We start from the raw sequence: 6,646 nt of genomic DNA on the forward strand, positions 1-6,646 counted from the left end.
CTCCCAGATGGGAAGGGAGTTTCCTGAGCATACCCACCCATGGATAAGTCCAGGCCTCCTTCTTTGGGGCTCATGGCAAGGTCATGCACACAGGGTCAGCAGAAACCAGACACTTTGCAGAGCCTGGTGGCCATTACTCCTGCTGGAAGGCCCTGTGTGATAAGAAGTCTGCTATAGAAGAGAAGTCCTCAAATGATATCGAGTGGAAACTGAGCTGGCAGAGCCACAGATGCTGAACAAAATTCCAGGGAAGTCAGGTCTACTGTCTCTCATGTCTGGCTGCTCCTACAATTCCTCAGAGTGTCTCCTTTCATAACCCTGGCGGGTGAGTGTTCTTATCATCCCCGTTTTTCAAACAAAAGGTTATCCCGCTTCAGGTCTCATACCTAGTAGGTAGACCAATCAGGACTGAACCCCAAGTTTGACTCCAGAGCCTGGGTTTTTAACTATCAGACAATACCACCTCCTTATGCCAGTTATTCCAATGTTGTGATATTAGGGTCTAATGAGATGAGATTCATGAAGTCTGCATATCCACTATAAACACAGCACTTCAAAGGAATCATTACTAAATATTAATCCTAAGAAACATGTATGTGTTCTAAGTCCAGTCCAGTCATTGACATGTCTTTAGCCAGCGCAGTTGAAACCACAGCAATCAAGTGCAATGGCTACAAAGTCAGGCTGTGGAGCAAGATCGCCTGGATTCAGATTCAGACTCTACAACATCCTAGTTCTATGACATTAGATGACTTGCTAATTTGTGTCTCGGTTTTGTCCTCTGCAAAATGAAGATCATAACAGCATCTATCAAATAGAGTTGTTGTGACGATTAAATGAGTAAAGGTAAGTGAAGCATTGTGAATGGTGTCTGACGCATGGCAAACATTCAAAAGAAGGCTGTTATTACTTTTGAAGGCAGGTACTGTATCATTTAATTCCACAGAGGCACTCACCAAATATTTTTGAAATGAACAAAGGAAATGTTTGTAGCTAAACCTGTCACCAAAATTCTTAATGTTAACCCCAAACTGAATATTAAATACATTACACTAAGCACCATGCATAGAAATTACACCAACATGGTTGCTGGTCACTTGGAACTTTTTGGAAATGAGGTCATTCTATTTCTACCCAAGCACTCAGGGACTTATGCTCCCTTGATGGGGGATGTCTGACTCAAACAGGACACCTCAAGGTTCCTGAGGGCGTCTTCACTGACTCTGAGGTAACGTCTTTTTTATGTGAACATGACTGTTAAAAGCAAGGAGACACGAGGAAACTGTTTTCACATGTTTTCCAGTAATTTAAGACTGCTGGGCCCTCCATTCACCCCATGTCATAGACACCTGTAATCTCACTCATCTTGCTCAAGGGGAGGGCAGCCAGAGTCATACAAGCTAGGCTTACTATTATTTTTTTTTTTAATTTTAAGCATTTCTTTATTTCATTACCTTTAACATTTGAAAAGATTTTCCTGCTGAGAAACAACATAAAATGGAAAATTTAACATATATAACAGAAAGATATAAATATTTTTTTAGATTAGTTTCTATCATGGTGCCTAAAACATCAGGAAAGCGAGACCCTAATATAATTTAAATTGTAGCAATTTTGCTATTTTTAGTTTTTTTCCAAGATGGAATGACTTTAATTCTAAGCTGATAAAAATTACTAGTTTAATTATGGATTAGCAAAATCCAGCAAAGCCTTATTAATTTAGAGTATATTAATACAATAGTTGTGATATTTCAAACAGCAAGAGTGCTATTTACACAATTTATGGATAAACAGTATTCACAAGTAAATTAAGTGTAAACAAAATTTTATAAGTACTGTTTACTATTATTTTTTAAAACTTTTTATTGAATTTATTGGGGTGACACTAGTTAATAAAATTATATAGGTTTCAGGTGTACAATTCCATAATACATCATCTTTGTTCACCACCCCAAGTCAAGTCTCCTTCCATCACCCTTTATCCCTCCAGCTAGACTTTATTGAGTTTAAATTTCACAAGTTTGTGTCATTTAGATGTCAGTTTGCAATAATGGCAGTAGAACCACAAGATGCTTAATTTGGTCAGGGGAGAGACAGAAGCAGAATAACATGGTTTAACAGAGGTGGATGTGTTCCCAAAGAAACAGCCTGAGAGGGAACTGAGGTGACCTAGGTGAAATTTCAGAGTAGCAGAAAAATCCAGACCAGACATATGTATGGCACCAAGCTGCCAAATATCCTATATAATAAAAGACTAATATGCTAAGTGGCCAGTCGTCCATTCAACCAATCAAAGTGTAATATGCTAATGATATGCTAAGGCTGCTCAACTGCTCACTATTAAGTGCACTGATCACCAGAGAGCAGACAGTTGACAGGTCGACCAGTTGCTATGACATGCACTGACCATCAAGGGGCAGACGCTCCGACCTGTAGGTTAGCTTGCTGCTGGGGTCCGGCCAATCAGGACTCAGCAAGATGGGCCAGACACGCCCTGGAACATTCCTGCAGTCCCTCCCTGTCTGGCCAACCTCCTGCATCCCTCTCCAACCCCAGTCGTGCACCGTCATGCACCGATGGGGTCCCTCATCCTGGCCTGCACCCTCTCGCAATCCGGAACCCCTTAGGGGATGTCGGAGAGTCAGGTTCAGCCCAATCCCGCTCAATGCAGGAGCTGCCCCCTGGTGGTCATTGCGCTCCCACAGGCAGAGCGCTGCTCAGCCAGAAGCCAGGCTAATGGCTGGCAAGTGCAGTGGCAGTGGTGGGAGCCTCTCCCACCTCCACGGCAGTGCTAAGGATGTCTGACTGCCGGCTTAGGCCCGCTCTCAGCCTGCAGTCGGACATCCCCTGAGGGCTCCCAGACTGTGAGAGGGTGCAGACCAGGCTGAGGGACCACTCCCCCTCGCCCCCCAGTGCACAAATTTCGTGCACCGGGCCTCTAGTATATTTATAAATAAATGTGCATCCCACTCTAATTACTGCTCACTTTCCTCATTGGTCTCCTGCCTGTTGTAGGGATAGACAGACTCTGACACAGTATTTCTGTCTTCAGAAAGATAGGTTGGCATCTAGGGAAATGACCTTGATAGACTAAACTATAAATACAATATTAATCAGAGCAATTTGCTCTGGAATTGTGCCCCCTTTCTCAATACCCCAAAGCAGCTCCAGGAAAGAGGCAAAAAAGCATAAGCAGTAGCCATTTGATGTGTGAGCAAGTAAGGTCAAATACTCCAACACAGTGGAAAAATAATAACTGGAGTCCTGTTTCCAGAGACAGTTATTTCCCCAGATTGGCTTAATTGGAATAGATCCCACGGCAGTGCCTCTGTGCCTAATGGTCTCTGCCTTGGTGTCGTAGAGCAAGGAACCAAGGAAAACAAGGTTGGGAGTTTAATCCACATATAAGTCACTACCTTTGCTCTCTGCAAGAGTGACTAGCACAATCTTTACTCCTGAGCTAGCCATCGTGCAAATGTCTGGGGTAGGGGGAGGGCTAAGAATGAGGATCAGCCTATTGTCATGAATGGAAAAACGAAGCAGCAGCTCACAAGCTCAGCCTATTGGCATTAAGAAGAGTGCGCTGCATTCCTCTGTTCAGAACTTTCATTGGACGTGAGCATTATTTTTCAGGTCAAATGAACGCTTGATTTCCACAAGACCAATACTCTAAACGTCTCCCAAATAAATGTCACCAAAAGGACACTCCACCCAGTGAAAAGAATATTTTTCAGCAGAAAGGTTGAGCACAGAAAGGGGAGCCCCTGGCTTCTCCTTGCAGAAGAGCCTCTGTGGCCAACTTAGCTGCTGTTTTACAAGTCAAAGGGTGGCCTTTCAAAGGCCAGCCCCGCTCCCTCCCCGTGACACTGGAGAATTGAGCTGCTCTCTTTCTCTCTGCCACTACTGACCTGCTGAGTAATAAAGGTTTCCAGAGTTGCTTTGTTTCTCTCTTTTCTTTTCTTTTTGTTTTTAAATCAGAACTAAGCTGACAGTCTTCATGACAAGGGGGAGGGCAAGGGCAAGTTAAAACCCACCCCAGCTCTGCGGGGAATGAAGAAGCTGAGGCTCGCTCCTGTCAGCAGGTGTGAGTCAGACGCACAGGGAGCAGCAAAATTGGGGAAGAAGGTGCCATTTTGTCGCCAACGTTCCCACCACCACTGCACAGAAATAGTTTGAGAAAATGATCCAGGATGAAAGAGCGATCGGCCGGGAGGGGAGTCAGGCTGAATAGAAGGTCCCCACTGAATGCTGCTTCATTATGCAACTTTTCCTTTCACTGAGGGATTCCAGCTCTTGGTGGAACCAATTGTGATGGGGAAATGCTGACAGCCCTGGGAACCGGCAAAGCTGGCCTTTGATTTGTGGCTGTGAAGCCCAGTCCTATCACTGAATTGTTAGTTGAGTGTAAGCAGGTGACCTTGACCTTCTTGAGTCTCAGTTTTTAGATCTGGAAACTGGAAACTCTTAGATTAATGTTTATATTCAGGCATACTTCGGAGCTATTTTGGGTTCGGTTCCAGACCACTGCAATAAAGCAAATAAGGCAATAAAGCGACTCGCACATTTTGTTTTGGCTTCCCAGTGCCTAGGGAAGTTATGTTTACTTTTCTGTCCACTCCCCCCTCCTCCAGAGCCACATTCTGCCTGCAAAGCGCCCCCTCAGAGCCCTGGGCTCCTGCCAAGGCAGCGAGACTGGCTGTCCTCTCCTTCTAACTCCTATCATGGTTATCTGCCGGGCCCTCATCAGCCATGATGAGATGTTCTGATTCCCACAAGATCCGGGAGATCGCAGACGGTCTGCGCCTGGAGGTAGAGGGGGTAAGACGGTCAGTAGGGCAGAGGGTAACATTGATGACTTGATGATCAGAGGAAATGCCTCAGCTGAAGGCCGGAGGGCGAAGGAACCTAAAGCGCAATCATCACTGGCGGTGATAGTTTCATGAACCATCCTTTGCAGGAAACCAGCTTCCCAAAAGAAGCCTGCAAGGAGTATGTCAAAGATGACATGGAATCAGTCAAAGGGAAACTTGAAGAACAGAGACCAGAAAGAGGAGGGCTTTCTATGACAGGGGCTGCAGAACAAATCAAGCCCATCCTTGCTAATTTCAAAAATGACCAGTTTCTTCTCGGTGAAAACTTGAATCCAGATGGCATGGTGGCTCTGTGGACTACCGGGAGGATGGCGCGACCCATATGTGATTTTCTTTAAGGGTAGCTTAGAAATGGAAAAGTGTTAACAAGTTTGGCAATTTGGATCTATCACCTGTCATCATAACTGGCTGCTGCTTGTCATCCACACACTTAGACAAATGGACTGATGGTATCTTGAGCTCTTCATTTATTTTGACCTTGATTTATTTGGAGTGGAGGCATTGTTTTTAAGAAAAACAAAAAACAGAAGCATGTCATGTAGGTTGCCTAAAAATAAAATGCACTTGAACTAAAAAAAAAGTTATGTTTACATTATGCTGTACTCTATTAAGTGTGCAATACCATTCTGTCTAAAAACCAAATGTACATTAATCTTAATTAAAAATACTTTGTTTAAAAATGCTAACCACCATTTGAGTCTTCAGTGAGGGATAATCATTTTGCTGGTGGAGGGTCTTACCTTCAATTTGTGAAAAAACGCAGTATCTGCGAAGGGCAGTAAAGTGGAGGGCCATAAAATGAGGCATGCCTGTATAGTGCTGAGTTGGAGATACCATTGTGCCACTTGTTAACCATCCCCCCAGTCCTCCCTGGAGACGCTCTTCTTGTCTTCCTGTTTATTTTACACAGAAGGTTTGCCTTCCCATCTCCTCTCTGTTAGGAGGATGGTGATTAGCTCGATGTGTTTTAGAGCTCATGCTAGGTGAGCATCCAAGGTATCTAATACACTCAGAACATAATGTCCCATAACCAATTTTCGAGTGACAGAGCCTGGAATTAACCTCACAGCTTCATTCTGTATTATTTATCATTTCTCTACACTGACGCTTTACATGTTCAGTAAGCTACATGCAGTACGCTCGAGATACATTTTGAAAGGGGGACCTGCAGAAACCCTAACACGGTCCTTTTTCTACAGAGCAGTCCTGGTCATTCTGTTAAAATCCGTCTAATCATTCATTGATTTACTCAAAACCTCCTGCTCCACCCCCACCCCCCTTCTTCACTCAGAGTAAAAGACAAAGTCCTTATCCTGGCATTCCCAGCACTGCTGACCTAGAGCCTGCCACCTGTCTGCCCTCTCCTCCTATGCCCTGGGGCTCCACCACAGCAGCCTCCTTGCTGTTCCAGGCACTTTCTCATCGAATGTCTTTTGCATTGGCTCTTCACTCTTTCAGAAAAGTTGTCCTGCATAGACATAGGCATCCACATGGCTAACTCCATCAAGTCATTGGTCAACTACCATCTCAGTGACATCTCATGACTACCCTGACCATTCTCCTTCTATTGTTGTCTCCCTCCTTTACCTCAACTCTCTCAATTGCCCTTATTTTGTTCTACATTTTTTCTCCCCAAAACACTTATCACCTTTAATATATAACGTGTTGTGTTTTATTTATTGATTATCTTCCCGGCTAGAATTTAAGCTCCACAAGGGTAGGAATCTGTGTTTGTTTTGAGTTCTAATCTATCCCAAGCACCCAGAACACCAGCT

General features: G+C 44.2%; 1 pseudogene; it reads left to right on the forward strand.

Annotated features, from left to right (window-relative positions):
• Positions 1 to 4,712: 4,712 nt before the first annotated feature.
• LOC118672667 lies at positions 4,713 to 5,237 on the forward strand (annotated as a pseudogene).
• The last annotated feature ends 1,409 nt before the right edge of the window (positions 5,238 to 6,646 follow it).

The sequence above is a fragment of the Myotis myotis genome, unplaced genomic scaffold (genome assembly GCF_014108235.1).
Source record: "Myotis myotis isolate mMyoMyo1 unplaced genomic scaffold, mMyoMyo1.p scaffold_m19_p_18, whole genome shotgun sequence".
Lineage (NCBI taxonomy): Eukaryota > Metazoa > Chordata > Mammalia > Chiroptera > Vespertilionidae > Myotis > Myotis myotis.